Source organism: Passer domesticus, chromosome 4, assembly GCF_036417665.1.
Source record: "Passer domesticus isolate bPasDom1 chromosome 4, bPasDom1.hap1, whole genome shotgun sequence".
In the NCBI taxonomy this organism is placed as follows: Eukaryota; Metazoa; Chordata; class Aves; order Passeriformes; family Passeridae; genus Passer; species Passer domesticus.
Window position 1 is genome coordinate 33726617 of NC_087477.1, and position 27053 is coordinate 33753669.

Consider the following 27053-nt stretch of genomic DNA (forward strand, 5'->3'; position numbering starts at 1 on the left):
AGTTCAGAACTGTTTTTTCTGTTTTTTTCTCCACAGTGCCTGGATTACTTTCAGAAAATAGGCTCACTGGCACTAAATAGCTTGCCATAGCCTCTCACTTAGTGTAAAAACAGAAGGAAAAGAACTGCTGCACAAATCTGCCATCACACAACTTGTCATTCCTCCACTCTCCTGTTCTCAAGGCTGCGCAGAACATTTCCCACTTGTGCCTGGCCACGTTTCTATTGCTCCAAGCTGAAATGCAACTTTGCAAAGCTCACTTTATTAGCAGTGGTCCCAAAATGCCAGAGTACATGTGAAACATTGTCAGCCCCTTTGCCTCTTGAAATATGTCTTTGCACAGGGCATCTTTCAAAACAATAAATCCTGGATACATAATCAGTGGCAGGATAAAAAAAAACAAGCTTCTCCATAGGCAGTGATAAGCACTGGGGTTTATTTCTTTTTTGCTTGAACTTGCAGTAATGAACTCGAGTGTTTTAGAAGTAACACGAGACAAAGGTGTTGCCAAAAGTCAGTGACGAAGTTACTGAAATTTGACTTGTAATCATTTGCTGGCCTCACGCCACCCCCAACCAAGCGGTGCAAGTGATCAGCAGAGGCCGGGGAGCACTGCAGGACCAGGCACAGGCAGGGGGGGTGGGCAAACAAGAGGCCAATTCAGAGCAACTGGAAGGCATCCCAGAAAAACAAACGATGGAAATGTTTCAACCACCAAGCCAGAACTTCACTAAGCCTCTCAAAGAGGGAGTTGGAAGAGCCAGCTCCCAGCAAGGATGAAAAGTGAGCCACGGGGCTAGCACTAGCCCTGCCACCTGGGAGCCCTGCACTCCTCCTCTTCAGGGCATCTTCTTCTGTGGCCACATCAGCAAGCAGACCACGTGCATGGCAGTGAAACATCAGGCTGCCCTGCAAGTCTCAGCTGCTAGTATTTCATATTTTGGGTGTACTCCTGGGAAAGTGCTTACTCATTTCACTCCAGAGGAAGCGAGGCAGCCTCACTGCCTCAAGAATAATTTATTGTCATTAATAATAATACACTGATATAGAACTTTTCATCCCAAAGGATGAAAAAAGCAATTTAGAATCTCCAAGCAATTTTCGGAGTGGAATAGTTTGTGCTTCAAGGCACATGGAGCAGTGACACTGGAGTGTCCCTGACTGTTCCTGTGCCAGTTATGTGCACAGAAGAACTGTGCCATGCCAACAGAATCAGTTGATGCTCTCCTTGGCAGGACAGGGAGGGGAAACGGTGGCAGTGGGTGAATTAAACATGGCAGGGATTGCAAAACTATCTACACTACTGCATTCAATGGGATGAAGCCACTGGGGCTGCAACCCCCTTTTCTCTAGGCAGAGGAAACAACCCACCCTGCATGAATCAGTGCAAAAAAGAGAGGTGACAGACCAAGTACCTCTTGTACCAAGTACCAAGACCGGAGTTTTCAGAAAGGAAAGTAGGGTAAAAGAAGACCAGAGAGACACCACTGGTTCCTTCACTCATGCTTGCTTTGCTGCTCAAAGCTAAGATGCAGTGCTTGCTGGACATCAGTAATTCAAACATCAGTGTGCCCTTGATGCTTTTGTATCTCTCAGACTGGAAAAGAAAATAGACAGCAACAAGAACTACTCTTGGTCATGATTTCCCACTGCAACCTGAGTGCCCAGCACAGCAAACTCTGACTTAAAAAAATAAATTAGACAAAAATTGAGAAAATATAAAGCTGCACAAATATTAACAACTTTGTGCAGTGCTAGGGTAAAGTATCCTGCAGATCTTGTGAATCGTCCTTCCCTTAGCACTTAATGCATAATCTGGAGAGATGAACACATAACTTCTGCTTAATAACCACCCAGAGAGAAAGGCAATGCATTCCTCCAGGGAGCGGCAGTTGCAGACAGAATTTTGCTCCATAGGTCACTAATTCAAAGGTAACCTACTTTAGTAGGGGTTCAGATGTATTAGTGTCTGCTGCTGCTGCTTGCTGGCTTACAAGTAAAACAGTTTTTCAACCTCATATGAGTTCTTTGCATGAACAAGTCTCTAGATGTTGTACAACCTCCAGCTGCAGACAGGAGAGTAAGGGTCAGTGTAGTGAAGGAGGTCTCCTTTCCCAGCTGGTCCAGCTGATCTGTGTGAATCTGTGGAAGGTAGGATCTCCATCCTCCTGGCATGACCCTCACACACCTCTTCTTCCAATTTCCCTCTGAGCCTTCTTTCCTTATTTTTTTATTTACTCAAACCTCTGGCTTTCAACTTTTACAATGGAAGCACACTTTTAGACCTCCAACATTAAAAAGATCCAAAAAATCAACCAACTCTGTTGGTATCTCCCATGGTGAACTACAGCTCTCCCTACTCCACATAATCCCTCAGCTCGTTGGGAACACAGTTCATACAGAGGTAGAAATTAAAACAGTTGAAACAAAATTAGAGGATGAAGACATGGACAAACCCCTATTGCTACTCAAGGCTGCTAGATTTCATTACTAAGAAGTGGTGCTAAAAATAGGTCTGAGTATAAAGCAGTGCCAGTACTGAGACTTCTATCACTGCTAGACTTGGGAATTTCTTTATGACTTTTCCCAGTGAACAGAAAGCCTTAAAAACACACTTCAGTAATCTTTTTGGGTGGGAAGAAAGAAAATAAGGGCAGGGGAAAAGGAAACCATATCAAATATTTATGGAGCTATGAATCTGTTTACCTGAAGGGTAGGTAAGAGAAACAAGCATACCATGCATCAGGTTGTATTTTGCAATGGAAAATTCTGCTCTTTGCATGCTATCCAGCTCACATCCATGAATTCTTTCATAAGACTACACTAAAATTTTCATTAAGCATTTGGGGATTTAAGGAATCATTTTTGTGTGTTAAAATCAATATTAAGTTGTATTGTTCACTGGCAAGTTGCTCTAATAGCATTATACAAAATGTTTTCAAGTGCACTGAATGAGTGATGATGGTATAAACCAGTTTGGGGAAACTTTCACTGCAGTAAATGCAGGGTTGTTATTTTATTCTTAAACAGCCTTTATCAGCATCAAAGGGATGTAATTGATGCAATGATTTCAAATATTGATGGCTGCTGACATGATTTTACAAACATGCAGACAGAAATTAGGATAGGCCAGGCTATTACAGCTACAAATAAACTTTTAAGCAATTTAGGAGTACATTAAAGGAAAGCAGAACACTCGGAGGACCAAGCAGCTGACTCACATGGCTGCTGCTGAATAGGCAGAGACAGACAGCGCAGCACAGCAAAAGCACACTTGCTGCAGGCTGAGCAGGCATTAAAAGCCAACAGTCTCACCACCCCCAAAATCATTACAGTAAGACCTGTAAACCTGCATGGAACAGCCACAAAACTCACAGGGAAATTTGGGATTTTGAACACCAGCTTCCTTGGAGGCTGAGGCACTTTACTCTTGCTTTGCTGAACCATGGGCCTGTGTTTTTCTCCCTGTATGTGTCCCTAAAGCTCCTGAACTGTGAGTCTTGCTCTGCTGTGAGTGCTCTGTGTGACTTTCACATCAGTCCAAGCTGGGGCCACCTGCCATAGAAGAGGGACAGACAGTGACATTGCCTTGTGGGCAGGAATGAACCAACTGCTTCCTTTAAGAGTGCAAAGCCTTGAGCACTTGGCAGTATTGCATCCAAAGCATAGTATCAATATGGTGCCAATAGGAAAATTCTATTTTGACTGCAGTAGGATGTAAATTACTTTTTAAATTTGTGCATGTGTCCTTATTGTGTATCTGTCTATAAAAAGAAACCTTTGTATGTGTGTGTATATGTATTATATATATATATATGTACACATGTATAATATCACCAGGAACATCTGGAACAGGCAGAAGAAATGAGTGCCTTTCTCTGACGAGGGACTGACACATCAATCCTGCAATAGTTTCATCAGGAGCCATGCCAAGGACTGTTCTGTTTTTGAGTCTCCCCTCCTGGGCTAACCAGTCAACAGGAATGCTGAGTGACCTCTACACAGTGCTCCTCAATATTTTTCCTAACACAGTTCTTTATGCCTATGAAAACAACTTATAGAAACGTTATTATTTTTGATGAAGTCACGCTTTGTATGCCACAGAAATGTGCTTGGGTTTGTTGTTTCTTTTTTCAAAGATTTCCAGGGCCTAGAGTTTTTAGATTGGTTTATGGTATATGGTCCCGAGCTATGTATTATACATTAAATCAATGATATATATTTTCACTTTGTTTTTAAGTCTACGCTTCTCAGAGTTCTTCCTCAAAGGAATAAATAAAATTTGCTCTCCAAATTATTAACAAATAATATCTACTGCAGACAGATTTTCAAATTGCTCTAAATTGCACGGCAACGTTGATTTGAATGCGGTTACAGCAATTTACATCACTGCAAGACCTGACTGAAATGAATATTTCAGGCAGTTCAGTAGTACTGGTACAGGCTGTTCCCATTTGTATATTTAATATCTGAATTAAGTGCAAATTTGCAAATAATAAATGTGCCCATGACTATATCTATTTGCACACACTTCTCTCAAAACTTCTAACAGGGCTTGAAGAACAATAACGAACCAGGCTGAATATTCAAGCCAACGTCCAAGAGCAGAGATCCCCCCCACACTCACTCATGAACATACAACATTGCTTCCAGGGAAAGCAAAGCCAGAGGGATGGGGAGAAAGGGCAGATTGGGGAGGGGGGGGCCACACAGACCGCTGTACATTTTGTGAGCTCCACACCCTCCCACTGCAGAAGTTTTCTTGTGGTCCAGCACTGGCTGCGTGGCGGTAGGAAGTGTTGGCACTGGGACAACTGCCTTGGGTTAAATCATTCATTGCTCGCTGCTGAATATCAGGATGAAAAAGACAAATTTTTATACTGTCTGTACAGATACACCCTCAAAATATTTTTCTGGTATTAGTTGTATGGGAAGATTTCTCAAAGACCTGCTACTTGTAAAAACAAACCTTCCAACATCTCAGACCACAAAATCCCAATTGCACAGACAGGCAGTAATTCTTGCAACCTTTTCAGTTAAGTAAAATTTCATCTCATTAGCAGAAAATTAAATCAAAGCATGTACTTATGTTTAAGTGGACAGCAAGGGATTGTGTAGAATTCATTGCTGCTCTGCCATCCCTGAATTCAGTACATCAATCAAGCAGTCACAGCCACGCTCATAGGTGCTATTAGCCCATGTCCAAAGCATACATGCAAAAACAATGCAATCAAAACTTCAGTCATTATTATCTTTCCCCTTTTTAAAACCTCTGATGCACTAAATGCAAGAGACGGACAGCAATAGCTGTAATCTTCATTTTTAACAGTAGTGGAAGTTAGTTTCACGGGGATTTAGGGGGAGCACTAAAATGCTTTAGAGGTTCAGAGCCTTTCTCAGCAGCAAAGCTGCACTAGGAGGTCGGGGACAGCGCTGCGGAGTTTCCAAACAACCCCGCGCTCCCCTCCCGCCCGCGCCGGCCCCGGGCGGCCGCCAGAGGGCGCGGGCAGCATTCCCGCCGAGCCGCTTCCCGGCCCGGCCCAGCTCCCGGCCCAGCTCCCGGCCCTGCCCCCGGCACACCGCCCTGTCCGGCCCAGCCCGGCACAGCTCCCGGCCCAGCTCCCGGCACTTCCCTGCCCATCCCGGCACAGCCCTGGTCCAGCTCCCGGCACACCGCCCTGCCGGCACCGCGCCGCCTCGCAGCGGCAGGATGCGCTCAGCCTGAGCAACAAGGACCTGCCTTCGGCAGCGTGTGAGCACCCCGGGTGTGTCAGCAAAACCGAGACAGTGTGCCATGGACCTGGCTGGGTGAGCTCGGAGAGCAGCCCGAGCGTTCCCACAACGCAGTTGGCCTCTGCCTGGCGGAGATGCACAGATTGATATGCAGAGCAGAGCAGCGGCTGTGTTGGTGTCAGGGACAATTAAGGTCTCTGCTCCCCTGCCCATTAGCTGAGTGATTCGGAGCTGCTGGAGAGGTTTAGTCATTCCTGTGGGGGATAAAGGACATGGATACTCAGTCTGGGGATATTGATTGAGAGGGACACAAACAGTAGCTAGGATACCTTTTCAGTGACACAGAAGTTAATGATTTAGTGATTCATAGAAGAAAAGCTGCCTTGCCACCTTTGGTAATTGTTTGCATTGCAGATAGTGCCACGTGAAGTGACCTTGTCAAATTAGCAAAAGCCCGGAGCACTGTAAGCAGGTAACTCTGGCAAACTAGACTGAGGTTATCAATATGTGAATCTCTGCACATGCAGACACACAGTGTTCCACCCTGGGTGAGCACAATTTCTAGGAGCTCTTGCTAGTACAGAGGAGTTCAGAGCTGGATTTCTGTTCAGCTCATCCCATCCTCTGGTGACAAATCCCAAGAACCCCAACTCTTACTTTCTAACAGACCAGAAAACTGAAACCCACTCCCCTACTTTTCCTCTACATAGTACAAAAGCAAAATTAAGAGACAAAACATTAGTGCAATCCTTCTAGAAATCCACAGGAAAAGGGAAGCTAACTACTGGGGAACCACAGTGCTGTAGCAGAGCACAGTTCCTCCCCAGTTGTCTTGCAAGCCACAAGCACAGCAAAGCAAAGCCAATCTAAATGTGAAGCAAGCTTTCAGAAAGAGTAAGAAATGGGCTCAGCTGCTGGATTACAGGCCCCAAGAGACTCTTAATGGGCTACAGAGACTGTCACCTGCAGGCTACTGTTTGGCTCAAATTCACACTGGATGAAAGTTTCCACCAGATGATGACTTGCTGGTGGTCTGTCTATAATATGACATTGCCATCCTAATCTTTTAATTGTTCTTCTAATTCACGCTACTTTTGCTATTGTGTCTGATTTATGCTTTCTAGTAACCTACATTGGGATTTTAACATTTTGTGCTTCTCTAGTAACTAAATTCGAAAACCATGTGTGAAGAGGACACTTTGATGCAGTCATTTAACTTTGCTCAAAAAGCCAATGGCCTGCATATTCAAAAGCAAACATCTCAATGCTGCTACAAAAAAAAAAAAAAAAAAGTATATGAGAACTTTTGTATTCCTGTTTAGAAACAGCTGGGGTTTGCCGCTGGATGTGGAACATGTTATCCATCATGTGGTAAAACTCTACCCAGGAAAAGCAAAGCAATTTTACGAGAAGTGTGGCTGAGCATCTTGCCCCCATCTTGTCTAGGGAGGGGAGGGGGGAATATAATTTAATATAAATGTGTCCGCAGGGATTTGTAGCTTTTCCATAATAGTGTTCAACATGAACAATATATTTCATGGCATCCATGTTTTTACAGACTATTGTGATGGAGCCACTGTGCTCCTCTGGCAGCTAATAGAAAATTCACTATATAGATCAATTCACTATATCCTGAAATATATACATATTTCAGACCCATATACACACACTGCACCTCCCTCTGAAATGCACTGATGGATGAAGGTGTCTAAACAACAAGCTGGAGTGGGAATAAAACATTTTTCCCTAAACACTTCCAATTATTTGCATTTGACTCATTGGTGTGACTCCTGTTTAATTTCAGGGGCATTATACCTGTGCAAAACTATAGTACCACTGGGGATAAAGCAGGACCAAGACTTTAATGTCCCATCCTGGTTTCACGAGGCATTAATTAAGGTACCTCAGGACTGGGCACTCAATCACTTCTTGTTTCTTAACTAATTAAAGAAAATACTTTAGCTAAAACCACAACTTCTTTGATGTAGGTTACTCATACCTTCCTCTCCCCCCCAAAAATGTTCAGCATTAAGCATGTAAATCATAGTGAACATTACCAACCTAAAGGGAAGTGACAGATGACTGTGACTACCATTAAATGTTTATTGCATCCCTGCCTTGTAATGCAATTAGATGGCAAGGAACATGTAATGTGTATTGCTCTGGTGGGAGAATGGGGAAATTATTGAATTTTCTCTCTTAATCTATTTATATCTTGCAGTGGGGCCATTAGGTAGATTAAGCTAGGGACAGTGCCCCCATTCAGTATGCTAAGTAGTGTTTGTCACTCATTGCATTATATGGCAGCGACAGCCACGAGAGTCCCACACACTGCAATAACACTGAATCAGAGCGGAAGTGGCTGAGAAGTCTGCTAACAAAGTACTCTCTTAGCATCCATTCTTCAGTGCTTCTCTTTCTCTCAAAAAAGGGGCAAAACCCCTGTCCTTCCCTACCCCTCCTCTAAAAAAATAAATAAAGGAAAAAGAAATCACTAACTCTGGTTATTTCTTTCTTTCTAGGGACTGGTGCTACAGGAGTTCAACCTGCATGACATGTTGCTTTAGTAGAACACTACTGTGCTCCTTCAACTGTTCTTTGTATGCAGGTGGTTCTTCAGCCTCTACTGAGGGCGAAAACTTCAAAGCTTAATGAACTCAGCTTCACGGCAGCTTCTGGAGGCAGCAAGGCAAAAAGGATCTTCATGTTAAAGCAGGGGCATGAAGTCATTAGAAGGTACAAGTACAAAACCACAAATAAAAGCAGGATTCAACATACCACTCCAGCTTTTCTATTAATACATACCCCTGGGCATTCAGAAATTATGTTATCTCTGAAAACTGAAGCTCAGACCCTATGTTTTCCTCACAAGCAGTTCCAACACTGGCTTTGCAGCCTGGCATCTGCAGCAGGCTCTGTTGGGGCAGAGGCGAGGTTACATGGCTGTGGCTCCTGCCACACCACAGCCCCAGGATCACATCCTGCTCTGTGTCAGTCCTGATCCTGAAGTCTCAAAGACTCTGTAAGGATTTAACCAGCAGGTGTTTTTTTCCTGATCTCAAAACTGTCCTCACATTTTGCTAATTCAGGCCTCCTCAGCAGATTTCTAGTGTTTCCTGACTGGAGTATAGCAATGGCCATTAATGACAGGCTAAGTGGCCAGCTGTGGCTCCTTAATACCTCATATAATTGCTGCTCTAACATCCTTCTCCTCCAAGCCTTGCATGTGTGTCTGAAGTAATGGATAGATAGCCCTAGAAACCAACAGCCTTTGTTCATCCACAGACAGATCAAACGGTCAGGAGCAAAACGAGGCTTCTCTGGGACACCCTGCTGATGCACTTCACACTGTGGCAGCACCATTTCAAGTGCATCTTTCTCAGAGGGTTAACTCAGCGCTTGCTCTCTGTGTTTGAGCTCTGGGCTTAGCCCAGCATAGCCCCAGAGCCTACATGCTCAGCCCCAGAGCCTGTGTCTCCTCACCTTGCTCTACATGGGCAGGAGCATTTTGGGTTTCTGAAGCCTTGTTCCACTGCTCTTCATGCTGCCATCAGCTCTGCTTTTCTGACAAAGTTTCCAAAAGCTGTGGAAGGATGAGGCCATCTGCCTGGGCCCACGGCAGAAGGCACTGGAAGACTTCTTGTCCTACTGTGACAGCCTGTGTCCTCTACAGACCCATCCTGGAAGAAATGAAACTGAACCCCTTTGCAAAGCTATGGCTGCCAACCCAATGTCACAGTACAAACAGTGACATTTATTTTGATAACTGCCTCAGACAGCTTTGTCTACAGTCCTACCACTCTCTAACCCCATCACCCCAGTGCCCTCATGTCAGGCACAGTGCTGCAGTCACAGACATGCCTAGCACCAGCTCCAAAGGGCGTGTGGCTTCACAAGAGAACTTGCAGCCCTGCTAGCACTGACTGCGGCGGCACCTCACGTGCCGAAAGCCTCAAGCTGCTGCTCTCACTGATCGCTGATACTCGGGGTGACACTTGAAGCTGCGGCCACCTCCTTCAGTACCAAAGCCAAACAGTAGAGAAAAGTCTAGGCAGAGAAAGTTCCACCCTTGTTGGCCAGGCTATCAACACTTACTATTGTATTACTCCTCTTGCAGCTGCCATATGTGATGGTTCAGGGGGATTCAAGGCACTTCACTTTAGGAACAGATCTAGGCCAGGAACTTGGAAAACAGTGAGGACTATTCTGAACTCACCTGCTTGACCCAAGTAACTTAAGAACCATAACTAAACTAGGCTTCCACTCAAAGCCACTTTTTTATTTATATACCTATTTTTATTTATAAACCTAACAGGAGCAAACACCTTCCATGAAGGTCTTCGTGCACCTCACTAAGATCAAAGGATCATAGAGGTAGAAAGCTTCTTTCCTGAGAGTGGGCAATTATCAGGTGAGACTCTAAGTGCCCAGCAAAATCTGAACCATTCTGCTGCTTCCCAAGGGCTTTGGAGCAATTCAGTTTTCACACCCTTTGCTTTGTCAGATGAAATATTTGAATTGCTCTATCTAATGATGGGGTGTATATTCACAATGAAAATCCAAGTCCTTCTCACAGTGTTATTTTTGACATTGAGCACAGAAATGCTTGGAGTTTCTGACTGACACCGTTTCATTAAAGGGAGAAAAAACTGCGCACATCTATCAAATCTCTAGATGCAATAATGTAATATGATTATAGCTAAAAATAATTTCAATTCATGGTACAAAAATCAATTCTGGCAATTTCCAGTGCTAGATATATTTCTTTTATGTCCTTTTGTGTACAATACTTCAACTAAGTGAAAGCTGACACTCAAAAGCTCTCATAAGAAAGCTCAGTTTTTTAAGAAACTAATATTAAAAAAAAAATCTTCTCAAGTTCTTGACAGGGACCAAATAGAGCCCTCTTGGAAAAATATGCAATATAAAGTCAGTAGAGCTGCAGTTGTTGAGTGTGGGCAGAAGCCTTTCCATGCTGAGAGACTCGCTTTCCTCCTATTTCCCAGCACTACAGTAATCTTCTGACAGATAACTAAGCTGTAAGATATAAAGGTGAAGCATATATTTTCTTGAATGAAGACAAAGGAAACTCAGTTTGTCTGCCTCTCAAATTTGGGAGATTAATAGTGTTACAAAGGGAATGTTTTATTACCACATGTAAATCAGACTTGGAAAACCAAAGAGTGGAATAATACTCCTGTGGAGCCAGTGAAACACCACTTTGTGAATTGGCAAGTCATTGCATTTTGATACTTTTTGGCACTGCAGAGCATCTGTAAACCCATCATGCCATCTGATAATCTTTTTGTGTTTGATAATACAGCACTAAAGTCACAAGTGAACAAAAGGCAGCCAGGGAATTATTTGTGAATTATATTATATTGGTATTCAGTAATTAAGCCTTAGAATTAGTTGGGAGAGAAGAGCATTAGACTTCAAAATTGCTCTACTGAGTACAATATTTGTCTTCTGTGTCAAACACATTTATTCAACTGAGTCATGCAGACCTGCTTCCAAGCTTGGTGACTTAATGCCTAGTGAAGGGCTTGAAAATGACTGATTCCAGCATTTACTGTACACTCACAGCTGAATCCCTGGCCGCTCTTCATTCCCAAACTTCAGCAGGCAAGCAGGATTGTAAAATTCTATCCTTATTCTTTATGTAGAAATGTATCCTGTTTTGTGTAATCTCATGTAAAAAATACCTATTTCCCTGACTCCTTGTTTGACAGTAAGCTTCTGCAGGTAAATGTTTCCTACACAGCCAATCTTGTTTTTACTGAAGTCAGTTTATGAAAATCCCACAAAGTTCACACAGAGCTGTCAGACAGTAAATGTTTGCCTCAGACAGCTAAAATAAAGGGATTCACCACCTTATAAAGAAAATATCCATTAGAGCATAGATTTAACTGAAAATTATGGGCAACAAAGAGAGGAATTTCATTGTGAAACTGATGCAAGGGACTATAAAACATCTGGAAGAGGTTAGTGACTGCATTGGCTGAAATCACAGAGCATGCTATCTCCTCTCTGAGAGCAGAGTCTCTTTGACTTAAAGGGGAAAGAAAACCTCAAGCGAGATAGCAGATGAGTTGTTACTCAGAGTAAGCTGGCACTCCTCACACCAGCACTGATAAAATACCAGAGGGAGGCTCTGGCTGTGCTCTCTCTCCAAGGGGGAGACAGCCAGCCTAAGCTCCTCTCTGACAGGTCTGTGCATCACCACTGACAGTCTCCAGAAACACGGCGTGTGCTCAACCCGTGAGCAAGAGCTGAAGCACTCCACAGCCTTCACCACTAACCGCTACTGCAGATACTCTGAGCAGGAAGGAACCACTCTCTCCTTCTGACTTACCCTCTTTCTTCAATCCCCTCCCCCGCCCCCGCCAGTTGTAGAAAGAAAAGTTTTGTTTGAAGTCTCACAGATTTTAGTGTTTTCCTTTTTCTTCCTCCTATAGAGAGATTTTAAATGTTCAGATATTTTTGTCTAAACAAATGTTTTCAATTATTAAAGAATACAGTACATTCAGGTAAAATGCCTAATGAGGTGATAGAGGCACAATAAAGTGGCAGAAAGCGTTAGAACTAGACCAGGAGACTACACTAACATGTTTCAGTTGCTTTTGTTTCTACTCTCCTCTGATAGTCTCCTGGGGCCCTCAGCAGTACAGATTCAAACAAGCTGAAAATTGGCCCTTCCCTTCCTGTTCTGAAAGGCAAACAGTACTCTGCCATCGAAACAGATGTTTTGGTTGTGGTTTTTATTAATAATAGGAGTGTATTGTGGAAAAGACCTGTACAGGCTGGCTCACTTGTAGCTTCCTTTGGTGTTTTCTGAAAAGGAAACATCAAGGTGAAATCCCATCTCTGACAATGCTCATGGAGGTCTTTTCCACAGGCTGCTGGGGAGACAGGGTTTGAAACCCACTGTGTCCTTCCTCCACTTCATACCATCCCTCCTGCTTCAGGTACCAGACCCACTTTACAGAACTCCTCAATTTTACCTGCCCCAGGCTACTACCAATGTTCCTTTTAACTTGTTTCCCAAGACAAATCTGACTTTTATGCGCAGTGTAAGTCAAAGGTGATAACAAAGCTGTTGAGATTTACGTTTCCTGAAACTCAGTAACTCAAAGGTGCATTTCAAAATAACCACAGTAATCCTGATGGGTGCTGAAAAACAGCAGCAAGAAGATAAAGTAGAGACAATACATGAATTATTATCATGTTCTTCTTTACAAGTTATATATGGCCTTATTTCTTTCTTAGTTTTATTTACAATCCAATCTGAGTATTATCCATCTATGTTAGCTGGTTTTGCCAGTATTCGCAGAATTATTTTCGTGGAAAATTTTTATGTACGCTTTCCTCCCAAAATCTTTGTGTTGGCAATATACCATTTCACCTGGCAAGGCATACAAAATATTAAGAACCCTTCCTGCTAGAAAATAGTAAATCATAAGTATGCTGCTGACACTCCTAGATATGCAATACATCTTAAATACAAATTTTCAGACAAATGATCAATCACCACAACCCAATGGACTTTAAAGAATCACAAATAATTTCAGTGCTACCTTATGCAGATGCTGAAAAACAGTGGTGAGGATGACGACCGAAGGAATCGCGGAAATTAAATCTAGTGACACACTGACAAATACGCTAATCCGCATTAACGCCTCTGTTTGCTCTGGGAGATAAAAACCATTACAACTAATGACAGAATCAACCTTATCAACAGCATCCAGAGAAGCAATGAAATATTTGGATAGCTGCTGGGACAGCTTCTGAAAATAGTCTGCAGAATTCAGCCGGAAGCTTTTCAAAACAGGTTTCTGGGGATGGGTTTTTTTAACATAGGCTGGTCTGCTTACATGCAGAGCCACCGCCAGAGGTAAACCTGCTGATGTGACCACCCTTCAAAATGATGTGCAGAAACAAAATATGGCAGTGAAACTCATGCAAATTAATTGAAGGTTTGAGAAACATCAAAAATAATTACATTTAAACCCAGAATATTGGGAAGTGAAGAGCAGAAAAAGGTAGGGAGCAATGCAGAGATAAAACTCTTGAAAATTATTTCACATGGTCATAGGAAGATGAAAAAGTTGGAAGGAAATGTCAAGGTTATGCTGCAGAAAGTTTAACATGCTTTAACATATTTCTTCTTTAATTTGTATTATGCTTGGGAAAGAGTGAGAACAGACAGCTACAAGGGACGTTGTCTAAATACAAAGCAGAGAGCAAACCCTAGCAGCATGTCTTTTAAAAAAGGAAGGAAACATGCCAGTTCTCAATTACATGCTTTCATTGGTCAAGTCTGCATACAAAATAGTTTACACAACACCCCAAAGTTGCCTGCATGTATTTTTGTAGTCAGAAAGCAAGCCAACAGCAGAATTATTTTTGCTGAGAGACTCAAAATGACTGGAGAGCTTTGCCTCCCAGATCTAGTTTCCATGCCACTCTTTACTTGCCAATGAAGTCTTGACTATCAGCACACACAAATGAAGAATTTCCAGAACTTTTAAAAAGCAGAAGGTCTTTTTCATGCATCAAGGCTGATGCCAAGAAAACTGGCAAATATTAGATTAATTAAACTACATATGCAAATATAGCTAACAAAATGGCTGCAAGAGATTAAGGCAGACAAATGTGCTGGTGTATCCTGGTATACCCTCTCTGCAAATTCTGGAGTATGTTTTGGAGACCCAGATTGTCTGAAGACTTAATTTCATATTCCAGATTACAAACCAGTACCAAGTATTGTTTATTGCTCAGCACAACAGACATCCTGGCTGCTCTGCTGCGCCTTTTTCATACCTTTCCTTCAAACAAAGCTGCACTTTTTAGGGACATTTTTAAACATTTTCCATAGAATAAGAGGATGACCAGGTTAGGAAGGGACCTTAAAAATCATCCAGTTCCAACCCTCCTGCCATGGTCAGGGACATGTTTTACTGGACAAGGCTGCTCAAAACCCCTTCCAGCCTGCCTTGAACAGTTCCAGGCATAGGGTACCTACAACTGCTCTGGTTGTTGGGCAACCAGTTCCAGTGGCTCACCACCCTCACAGTAAGACATTTCTTCCTAATATAAATCAGTTTAAAGTAATTATACCTTGTCCTAGCCTTTCACATGTCCTTGTGCAAATACCCTCTCCATCTTTCTTGTAGGCCTTCTTCAGGTACTGAATGACCACAATTAGGTCAGCCGGAGCTTTATCTTTTCCAGGCTGAACAAACCCCATTCTCTCAGCCTTTCCCTATAGGAAAGGTGTTCAATCCCTCTGATCAACTCAGTTTCCCTCCTCTGGACTAATTTCAACAGGTCCACATCCTTGCTTGAGTTCCAAGGTATTATTAATACATAATTGACTGACTATTGCAACACCTCAAAATATTCCACATAAAGACAAAGGCTGGATATGGAAAGCACAGTGTCTCTATGTCACTAAAAGTGGACAGTTGTATTAGAAACATGATTCCAGTTTGCCAGCTCAAGCATTTGCCCTACCACGTATAAATTAAGTGAAGCAGATTTATTTGCAGTATAATGTACTGCACCATATATTAAATTACTGAAGCAGATTTATTATGTGCTAGATTTGAAAACAGCCTTTTAAGAAGTATTTTCAATAATCCCAGTATCAAAGCAAGATTTAGAGTGGTAAACTGTATAATAAAATGCATTTAAGGAAAGAACAAAACCTTCAACTATTTTCCCTACCCTGCATAAATGAATGCCATTTCTGAATTTAATTCATACATAGGTGAAGGACCTATACAAAATCTCATTGACACTGAATTCCAACTAGAATGTCTTAACAAAGACATAAGTAGTATGTAAGTCAGTCTCTATCCATTAAAAATTACAGGATTACACCAAAGAGAATGGAATGTCCTCAGGACAACATAAATTAATGCAACTCCATTTTCCTTTGCTTTTATCAGCAGTTTAAATTCTTCAAGAATCTGACCTTGAATGCAACAGACAAGAAAAGGCAGTTCTGAACATTTTAACCCGAAGAATGTTTTGCACAGGGACCGTCTCTCCATATAGAAGTCCTAGTCAGGGTCCTGGAAGGGCAGTCAGAGGGTGGACAAGGTGAGTGCAACTCTATCATTCTTCTCCTTTCATTTTGTTCAGTTAGCACAGGAAATTATTTGGAAAAAATAATCTAATATCCACAGGTTATATAGCTTTCTGATTTTAAAGAAATGGGGAAAACTATAAGAAGGAATTCATCCTCTGCCAAGCAAAACCAATATCAGAAAAAGTAACCACAAATAAAAGGCATGAAAGTTGTTTTATACATTATGTCACTAATTTTTTAATTCAGTGATCAGTGAATACCAGAGTATGAGCTTCAGTTGGAAACCCCTGCCAGTTGTTTGCACACAAGCAGCAGAAATACACCATGTACTAAAACCACAACTGTATCTTGGCCCAAAGCAAGCCCCATTTCTCCAGCCAGCAGTTTCAGAAGTGCCTAGCACAGGCTATCCCTGCAGTGAAAATAGCAACATAATTCATTTTACTGTGACAATGAGAACCAACCCTCCACATCTGAACAGCAAAATAAAGTTGTGAACTGTGAACCATACCAAGAAAGAACTGACTTGTTCTGCAGAGCAGAGATTTTTTGATTTGTGTGACCTTCTGCAGAAGATACAGGGCTCAGCTGGCCTTCCCCAGGAGCATCATGCAGATTATTAGAGAAAAGACCTGCTACAGTTGGGACAGAAATGAGTACCTGAAGCAGTTCCTACAGGATTTGATCACCAGAGTGTCTTGAGGACTGTGCATAACTCACATTGCTACATGAGGCCTGCAAAGTGCCATGTGGGCAAAAGGAAAAAGGGGGAATGATTCGTGCATGGGCAGGGATGCTTTTGAGCAAAATGCCCAGAGTGTGAAACACAGCCAGAAAGCCAAGGATACTTTAAAAGCTACTGCAACAAAGTCACAATTTGTTGATCTGAACAATGATTGAACTCTAGCTCCACACTTCTAAAAAGTAAGTGGGTTTTTTTGTCCATTTGCCCAAAATATGTTGCGTTCTTGGCTGAACTTGTGGGGAGTTCATTTTCCTTCCCAGACTAGTCAAATGAGTGTGAGTGCTTAGGACATATCTTATCCAGGCTGTAAAACCCCTGCTTCTGAACTTGGGAGGAATCTGACTTGCCTCTTAAAGCATATCTCATTCCAGAACTGCTGTACCCTAGTGGTGTTTCTGTGCAGGAAATTGTCATGTCTGGGACTGCAAAACCCATGTGGACCCAAAGGTATATTACAAGGAAGTTACAAAGATATCCTTAAATTCAATAGCAGGCAGAAATCTCCCTTAGTCTGGAGAAGTCACCGTTTCTACCCTGGGGTCCAGAGAAGCCCTCAGCATCAAAGGAATGATTAAAAACAGCCAGGCTTGTAACAAAGGTCGTCACTTCTTAACTTCTGTAAAGCAATAATTGCCATACTGCAGCTAAGAGGTTATGAATGTTAATGGAGTTGCAAACTGATAGGAAGTGCTGAGTGGCAGGAGTCAGTGGAGTCAGGGGAAAGGAAGGTGCAACCCGCCCAGAGAGCAGAGCCACAGCTTTCAGAAACAGTTCATGGTTTTGCCCAGCTCTACCATGGGATCAAAGCACTATGCATGTTAGAGAAGTCACACAAACTTCTTTGAGAGGAGCACCCTCGGGTCAGTAGTTATTTTTCCCCTTTGACATAGGTTATCCTTTTTCCACATCATAAATCACTCTGGGCAAACCACAGAAGCCAGACAGAGAGGCTAGGCAGCAACACATGGCAAAGGCCCCATGACAGCTCTTCTTCTCTTGACAGACACATCAGCAGCACCTGGCACAGATGTTTGGCACAGATGTGCTCACCTGCAGGCACACAGAGCTTGGTGTGTGGAGTTCAGGGACAAAGGAAGCTGAGTCACAGGGACAGCAATCCCAGCTGGGCCCAGGGAGCCAAATGACTCCCCATCAGACTGCTGCGTGTTTCTACCTTTGACTGGTGCTCTGAGTCACTGACAGCTTTGTTTGCACTCATTCCTTTTGTCAGCTGGATTGCGCATTTATAGTCACCTCAGCACTGCCTCTCCTACTGCCTGGTCACCAAAGCCATCGCACACCACCAGGAAGAAAAAATAGGGATTTCTGGAGCACATGATATGTTTGCAAAGGATGGCTTAGTCCGAACTCTCCTCATGTTGGTATCCATCCTTTCATTTTTTTTCTCTCTTTTTTTCTCTGTTTTCTTTTATAAAACAGGGGTAGTCTGTTTTCCTGATTATGTACTGCCTGGAAATGCAGTTGAAGATAGTGTATACAATTGTACTTCTTTGTTATATTATTACTGGACTGCTAGGATCCAAATACTTCTTGGCATCCTTTATCCCTAAATCTTCTTTTGATCAATAAAAACGAGAATTCTGCAGCTTATATGAAGTGGATAGAAACAAAATATTAGCAGCCATCAAAATGTGTTTAACTTTCAGATATATAAATCTATTAATGTACTCACATGTGCAAATGCAAAGTTTAACCAAAATGTCCATTAAAAAGAAAATAAACAAACCACTATTCTTTGTGTTATTTACACAAAATTCATGAAAACAAAAGGTAACATTTTCCTGTCCCTCTTGGATACACTTACATCCTGCATGCATTTTAGACATTTCAGGTAACCCTGCAGTTTTTGTACAATGACTCAGAACATTATTCCAGCTCTTTTCTGGGGGTGCTCCCACATAGGAAGACTCAATTAATGGATTTTCTGGGTACATCTTCCAAAGGAAGAAATAAAGAGACTCTAATGTACTGCAGGTCTCCACTGTCCACCAGTGCAGACACAATTTAACCACCAGAGCCTGAATGGTCACTACTCACAACATAAACCAGAAAATAGAACACATACTATGACTTAAAAAAATACAGAAAGGAGAACTGCCTTGTACCTGTTTCCTGGACTGAGAAGGCAGCAACATCCAGCCCTCAGTTTCATGGCACCTAATAAAAGTGCAAGAGCTGAGCCAAAGACCGGTTATATATTTTGGGGATGTGTCTCTTTACAGACTGATTTTGTAGTATTCTGAAGCAGACAGGAGATCCAAACTGGGAAGGAAAGCCATTCACACTCTGGAAACAGGCAAAGTCTTGGCGTGCTATCTAATGCCCCTCCAGCAACCCCAGAGCACCCACCATCTCCACCCAATTCTGCCTTCTTCAAACACAACTGGTGCCTGACACAGGGGTGAAGAGAGGACACTTCTCTTGAGTAAGTGCACCAAGACCATGAGGGACCCCAGCTGTGCAGATTTGAACGATGCAGTATTGCAGCATGGCTGCTTTGTATGAAACCCTGCACAGCTCTGCCCTGAGTGCAGCCCCCACGGGGCACAGGGGCAGTGGCACAAATGAATCCCCTCACCTTCACAGCTAAAACAGTGTTGAAAGTGCTCTGGGAACACTTGTCCATCTGGTGAGGAGAAAAGGAGGTTTTTATGAAGGGAATGAGAAACAGAAAAGCTATGTAGGGGCCCCATAAGAGTCACTGAACCACACACATGTGGGCAAGCAGGCTGGAGCTAACCACATGGCATGGAGCAAATTGGGCAGGACTGGTCCTCAGAGACACTGGCAGAGCTGGACCAATGGCTCAGCACAACAGGGCTTCTCCAGTTGGACATTAGGATCTCCACTCCTAATTTGGTCTGTATCTTGCTGAGGATCAGTGGCAAAGCTGACTTGGGCCAGCAGCACTTAAGCTGGACACAAATCAGACTGTAGTACAAAAATCCAGCACCCAGTTCCTACATTCTCCATAGTCTTTCCATGGAAACAAACACCACCATCAGCCATTTTCATACCACAAATTACTTCCATGTTTTCTGTGAGCCCACCAGAGGGAAATTCCTGTGTCTGCTCACTCCCCAGTCCTGCCTCCAGCTCCTCTGGTTTACATCTAAAACAGAGATAATTATACTTGCCTCTCTCCAGAGAGATGTTTTTCCTACTGCAAATAAAAATGCATGACATTCACTCAAAAGTTTCTGAGCTTTCACTATGCAAAGGCGCCCTTTCTCAGGGGGTATGAACTTTAAATTTGTTAGCCAAGATGGCCTTCATTCATTTTAGTGGCATAAAAAGAAAATATGTTTAAGAAAGTAGTGGAACAGTGCACTGAAAAATCATCCCAAATTTTATTATGCATACTTTTTAGGTTAGTGGATAACTTTTTAATCCAATGTGTCATATTTAATGTTCTACCAAGCCAAATCCATAGATACCCCCAATTCTTTATATTTCTTCCTCAGCTAGCTTAATACACTGGGTCAAGTGTGACTAGTGTTTATTTTAACTTTGCAAAATTGATCCCAGCTTCATATTTTTTGAGACAGATTGGTCCATTTTGGTACATTTCCAGCATAAAACCCGCCTGTTCTTTTAAAGTGAGACAGACTTTTGACATACCATCGTTGTGACTGTGGAAAGCATTTCTGGCACACATAGTGAGTGATTGACTTCTCTGCATGTTTTCATAGTGATAAATATGTGGTACCATTGGGCAGGAAAACAAAGCGTTCCCCCCAAAAAATCTCTGCTAAGCATATTTCAGAGAGAACGGGTTAGTACAGATACATCATGCTCTCTTTTCTGTGCTAAGAGGTATTTAATTCCACAAAATCCACTCACTCCCACATAATTTAAACCTCCAATGTGGAACATTCTACTTTTCCTTTTCTGCACATGTAAAAAGAACAGGCAATCTTGCCAAGGTTAACTATACAATCTTGTTAGTCTTCTATAGATTTCATTAATGCCTCATAAAAGAGAATCAATAAAACTCCGTGCAAGTCAATATAAAAAATGACCTTTCGATTTACTCTTTAAGATACAACAAAAGAGAATCTTAATCAATAGACATTGTCAAAACTTCTCTGATAAGAGTTCCTGCAACAGGGAGTTTAGATTAAAAGTTCTTCAGAGAAGTTATGTTTCTGGTCTGAACTCCTTCCTAAGGATCTGGTTTTGATCCTATTGGGAAACTTTGTTGGGACTACTTATTTTAGGCTACACACAGCCTTGCAAGGCTGCATATTAGAAGTGTGGGATTACTCACACACTGAAGCACAGATCCTTGTAGAAGTGTCGTCACAATTCAAAGGTTAATAGGACTGCTTACAAGGGAAAAGATTTTCCTGTGCCTTTAATCCCATTCTTGCTTCAAATTTTCCTTTGACATGCTTCCTTGCACATGAAAGTCCACAATGCTTAAATTGACTTTTTCAGCTCCTTTTACGTAATTTACATCTTAGCATAGCCAGCAACCACACCAAAATGACATTTTCCTAAAGCATCCCAGCAGGAGAGTTAGTAACAAATGGCTCTGTCCTGGCACCAGTGCTGGCACTCATAAACAAGGGCCTGATCCGTGATTTTTTCAGATACTTTCCATCTATTTTGCACTAAATTCCTCACTTAGACAGCTTGTGGGATCCCACTTTACATTGCCTTTGGGTTTTTGAATCCTCTCAGATTCAAATACAATAATGACCCACTGATAGATTTTTAATGGCTAGATGGATAAATTCATAAAATTGTTATGTTAAAATAGTCCCCCCCTCCCACTTCTGAAAGTTTTATCAGGTAGATAAGGACCAGTCTCACTTGAAAGGCAAACAAACAAACAATCGAAACCAAACAACATCAAGAGATAACCTGGTGGCAATAGTAAATATTTTTCTTCTTTTAATGTATCTCTGTTGCTTAATGTACCTCCTAGCCACAATATAACAGATAATATAAATGATGACACATTAATTAAAAAAAGCTACCATATCTTAAGTTCATGTGACTTTCCTTTTGGTTTTCAACAAGTTTTTCCTTCCCTGCCTGCCTTAGCTCATCCTAAATAGTCTTCCAGACTGAACTGAGGACCCTGAGGTCATTCCTGAAGCAGGGAAGCCCAAAGCCTCTTATGTCAGGGCCACATTCAGTCCACTCTACTGTGTGGGATGATTGTGGGGCCACTCACAGCCATTAGGCCAGACCAGCCCTCTTTGTGTGTGCCAGTGTCCTAAGGAACTGGAGCAGCAGCTCCTTTATCACTGCCTTCTCCTCTTTGACTCAAGTATCCATGCACAACACACCTGACCTTTAAACAGGCTGCCTGCATGTGTTTGTGTCTGTCTTGTGGTTTTGAAGTGGCTGGTAAATACATAGTCCTATGCTTCCGCCTTTCTCCAGCCTCAAATCCCCCACGTTTGTTCCCATCTTAAGTCTTCATGCAAGAGAAAAGAATGTTTAGTGTATTCCTTGTATTTTGGGGGAAGAGGATGCTTGAACTTCTTTATACATTACAGTATTTGTCTGACTACCCAGAAAAGTGATAATGCCTGCAGTGAATTCAAAACTCTTAACTCTACAAAGAAATGTATGTTTTCCACTGTTACTAATATTTGAAATAATTAATCCTAGCAGATTCATTTTTTCATGTTTTAATTTTCCAAGGCCTACTTTGATAGAAGACAATGAGGACAATCAAGCCTTGTTTCTGTAAATGCACTCTAAGATGATCAAAAGTGACCGGTCATTGCCATAGCAAGGAAGATGGTCTTGATGGTACACAGAAAAGTTAACCTCAGATTTTGTTCAGAAGTAGGGTCATGTTCTGAGAACAAAAAACTGCAGAGTTGGGACAATGTGAACATACAGCCTCTTCATTTTAATCACAAAGTCTTTGAAGAGGGTTTGCATCAGGGGGATAATGCACAATTGCAAAAACTTCCAAAGAATAATTTTTTTTTAATAAAAAGTTTCAAACAATTTGTAGTCATAAACCAGAATTTTAACCGATAATTGCACTCCTAGATGCCTATCTTTTCTTTAGGTTCTCATAAGTGGGACAAAATCTTGTAAAGATACAAACATTTTCCTCCTCATTTTAGTGGTAAATAATCTCTTTGTTAACATTGGGACCGCTCTCTGATGTACTTTGCAGCATCTGCTCCCTTTTCTCCCCAGTTCTTTTAAAAGCATTCTTAGAGTCATGGAAATTTTTTCTGTCCAAACAGACCAGATAGAAATCTCTCCTCCAGGAAAGAGTCTTACAGAAACCCTGACTGTTAACAGCCCTCAGCTGGAGCAGAACCGAGGCACTGAACTCAGGACACTGTGCTGGTTTACACAAAATGAGAGGTTCAGCTGCAGCATATTTTGTGAAGGCCAGCTCTTCTACTTAGTTCACCATTCTGAGCATAATCAAAAGTTTCAAGACCTAGAGCCTGTAGGCTGAAATTTATTGGAAACAGATGGGGCTAAGCGGCACACACAATTTACCTGTGTACCTAAATAACAATATATATTTATAAGCATAAATAAAGCAGCTGGTGTCCATTTCCTCGCTAATGAAAACACCCTTGTCCTTCCTGAACTCCAGACCTACACTGCCACAACTACTTCGTCTTCACACTCAAGTCATATCTGTTGGCCTGACTCACGGCAACCTGGTGTTGCACAAGTTTTCATTAATAATTTTCTGTCCTATTAAGCCATCTTTATCTTGATCCATGAATTTTACTTCCCCCTCCCCCCCCAATTTTCTTCCCCCATCCCATAGTGTAGGGATGGAGTGAGCCAGTGGCTGTGCAGATTTGCTACCTGCTGGGTTAAACCACAACAGGCTCCTACAGGAAGGCTCATGCTGTCAATTAAATTATGGCAGCAGCTGAAATCTAAAGGTCACATCATCTAATATGAAACAACACAGCATTTGATAAACAGCACCAGTCAGAAGAACTAACTTTTGAAGGTCGGACTATTGCAAGGTAAAGCGCTGTACTCTGGCAGGTGAGTTCATCTTTCCAAATGATATTTCATGGGCAGAAAGACACTTCCTTAACAAGATACTTGCATGAAGCTTTAAGCTGGGTTTGTGGGAAGGAAACACATAGGTTTACATAAGCTATTTCAGTCCAGAAATTCCTTGTGGTTAGTTAATTATATATTAATAACTTCCCAATGACAGTGTCTGGATGCAGCCTGTACATACACACAACAAAGAAATTTAATACTGTTCATGCACTACAGTCTTCTCAAGCAAAGACTCAGACTTCAGTGCAAGTTCTCACACTACAGAAAGTTAAGAATTGGGACTTCAGCTTTCCAAAATTGAAGTACTGCATTCAGGAACCCCTGTGATCTCTCTAGAGAGAAAGACTTGCTAAATGCTTTGCAGCAGCACCTTTGCAGATCATATCCAGGGATCTCTAGATGCCTGTAGGATGATCACACGTGTCACAATGTAATTTTACGCAGATCAAAATATGTTGATGTATCTTAAAATATTGACCATCTAAAAGCATGGCCAAGGAGCTACCTTTACACAAACAGGTTTTGTGTATTCCCTCAAGGATGCAGGGAGAAAAAATAAGAACTGCTGTGACATATCCCAGTGTTATTTCCTACCTCATAAAAATTGTTAGCTATGTTTTTATTTTGAGGGGTGGGATCCTAAGCTTGAGAGGTTCATAGCTCAGAGGGAGCAGCATTCCTGAGGAGCCTGGTACAGTTTTGGAGTCTAATGATATTTTCAGAGAGAGCGACTGCCAAAACATTTGAAAATTTATGTCAACTTTAGCAGGGGAGTCCAACTGCAGAACAAGGGTAAAATAATTCCCAAAGTGGATATTTTTCAAATTTGTCTTTCTAAATAGCACTTTAGTTACTTGATTTCTTATTTTATTTTAGAGGTTAAAGAAAATTCCCAAGTAAACAAAAATTGCAAAATGTTGTCTTTAGCACAACTACTTTTTATGGTGTTTCCTTGGTGCAGGGTAAAATGACTAGGGATAATCATAAAATTTTTCCTGAACCTTCGAGGCACTTTTCTGAACTTGACAAACAACACACGCAGTTTGAGCTCTCAAAGATGATTTAGTAGCCTCATGCAAGCCCAAATATTCTGTGGTAACCAGATAATCAGTCACATCTTCTTCCTTCTATTTGAATATCAGTTCAAAGCCTTTCCAGAAATAGGGGGCCCAATATATAACACAGTATCATAGGTTCCCCAGCAGTCCACTACAAGCCTGGCTCCTGGTCACCTTTGTTTTCCCAGCCCTTTGGTTGCCTGAATTAACAGCATAACCAGCTGCATCTTAGTGTCTTCTGCACATCTTTCAGGCTTAGTGTACAACACGCAGACATCCAGACAGACAAAAAGAGTAAAACTTTGAGAAAGACAAAGAGTATTGGCACTGCAATGCCTTTTCCAATGAAAAATATTCATGGTTGTATTGAAGCAATTGTCCTGTGCTAATGTGAATGGCGTCATTTTAGCTCCAGCATAATTTAATTACATAATTTTCCCAGCTCATAAATGTGTATATATTTACTTTTTTAATAATAAAATACAATAATGATTTTTTTAATAACTTTCAGGCAAAGTAGTGTAAGAGATTAGGAAGGAACATATGGTAAAAGTCATTTTTGACCTATGTTTTATCCTTAAAACCAAAAAGTGGATTCAGTATTAAAATCAAAGTACTCTAAGTGTATTATGAAATATTTACAGCTGTTATTACTGCCTGATTTATGTGTGCCAGAGACCAGATTATTCAGGCTGGTTTAACAAGCAATATGTCAGTAAACAGGATTTTGTTTGGTAATTATATTAAACATGTCCATATAAGCTTTGAATTAATTATAAACTGTATTTTACTGTACTTGATAAAAGCACTAAGCAGCAAGAACTAACGATGGCAAAAAGGTCTCCTCTCATTTTCAATAAAGCTTACCATGTGAAAATCCGTCAACATGAAAATGTTGCTGCTTGTAATTAAAACCAGGCTTTAATTCAGTAATATGTTTACATGTTATGTTCCAGAAGGGTTGGAAAAATGCAATTGAATTACTCTCCTTAAACCCTGTGGTTCGCAAACACACAGTCTGCTCTGGGCACGCTACTGATGTCAGCTCCTCCAGCAAGGAGGATACAAACACTCTGGCTTGGCCCCATGACGCGTGGGAGAGTTTTGCACTACTAGCACAGCGTGGTGAGAGTGCAAGGGAGCCCTCGAGATACATCCACAGGAGGTTTGCAGTGGGCTGGTCTGCCCACATCAGGCATTTTAGCTGTGCTCCTGTCACCACTCGCGCAAGGCTTCGCTAATGGACAGCTAATGACACAGCAGAGGCAGAGGAGGTTACAGCAGTCCTTCACCAGGCTTGGGAGCGTGTCAGTGAGTGACTAATTACCCCTCTGCTCCAGCTCTCACATTAACTAACTGAGCCACCCCTTGCCTGTCTCCACTGTGGCTTTATAGCACAAGGTCTATTCCAACGCAGATGTCAAAGAGCTTCTCTGAATTAGACCCACTGCCAAGTCAGGTGTTAACTGTGCTTCTGTGAGTGCCAAGACCACAGTACTGGGGCCTCAGCCTGCTGGTTCCTTCTGAAGATGAACAGTAAGCTCCTCACCTGTAACACTTCTCAATACCAAGCACACACACTGTTTTTTCACCACGATTTTCAACCCTTTTTTGATATATAGATATCAATGCTATTTGCTGTGCCACTGGTTAACTAGAATTTCAGACCATAGTATACAAATGCTGTCTTGACACATTTAAAGGTTTTCACACTGCTGTAATGAGACATATTTTCTAAATAGCCAGGAAACCACCTCTTTCCATGGCAACCCAGTTCTCCACAAGAGAAAGCATCTTACAGACTTCAGTATAAACTTCTCAAACAAGGTCATATTATATTAAATGATAAAAAACCAAGCTGATAAGCAGCTCTGTGCTTATCCTGTATTACAGAAGCCAGTACACTACATTTGTTAATCTAGCTTTAATTCAGAAACCTGACACTCCCTGCTTTTCTTGTATCCATTTTTGTTTCTCATTAATGCAACCAGATGGTGACTTCAGTTTGATTACAGTTCTGCCTACTTTAATGTGAACTCTCCATCTTACTACTATCAGATGACATTTGCTTTTCTTAATGTACATAGTTTTAGGAAAAGTACAGAAGTGTTATTGCTGTGTTACATGAAAAATTCCAATATACATTTAGCTGACATAGCATCAGCTGGTGTTTAAACTTGGCTTAGCTAATGGACTTTTAATGTCAGTAGGGTTGTGTGCAGTTACTGGCTATTAGCAGGAATGGGCCCTTTCTATAAAAATTACTTTTCCTCAAGTGTGTTGTTTGAACATTCCTTCCCCTGATTTAGTGACTGTCACCAAATACAAAACAAATGCAAGGACACAGGAATCTACTGTTATCTTTAAAACCAACTTA

At 41.7% G+C, this 27053-nt stretch overlaps 1 protein-coding gene and 1 long non-coding RNA gene across 4 annotated transcripts in view; one reads left to right on the forward strand and one right to left on the reverse strand.

Moving 5' to 3' along the window:
* Nucleotides 1-27053, reverse strand: part of UNC5C (unc-5 netrin receptor C) — a 248718-nt gene that overhangs the window by 210164 nt on the left and 11501 nt on the right. The gene's annotated exons all lie outside the window — the stretch shown is intronic.
* LOC135299966 (uncharacterized) lies at nucleotides 8262-18188 on the forward strand. Of its 2 annotated transcripts, XR_010361812.1 has the most exons (4): nucleotides 8262-8469; nucleotides 10049-10144; nucleotides 15687-15840; nucleotides 17578-18188. It is a non-coding gene; the product is annotated as an uncharacterized LOC135299966 (long non-coding RNA). The 2 variants fall into 2 exon arrangements; XR_010361811.1 differs by having other exon boundaries at nucleotides 15687-18188.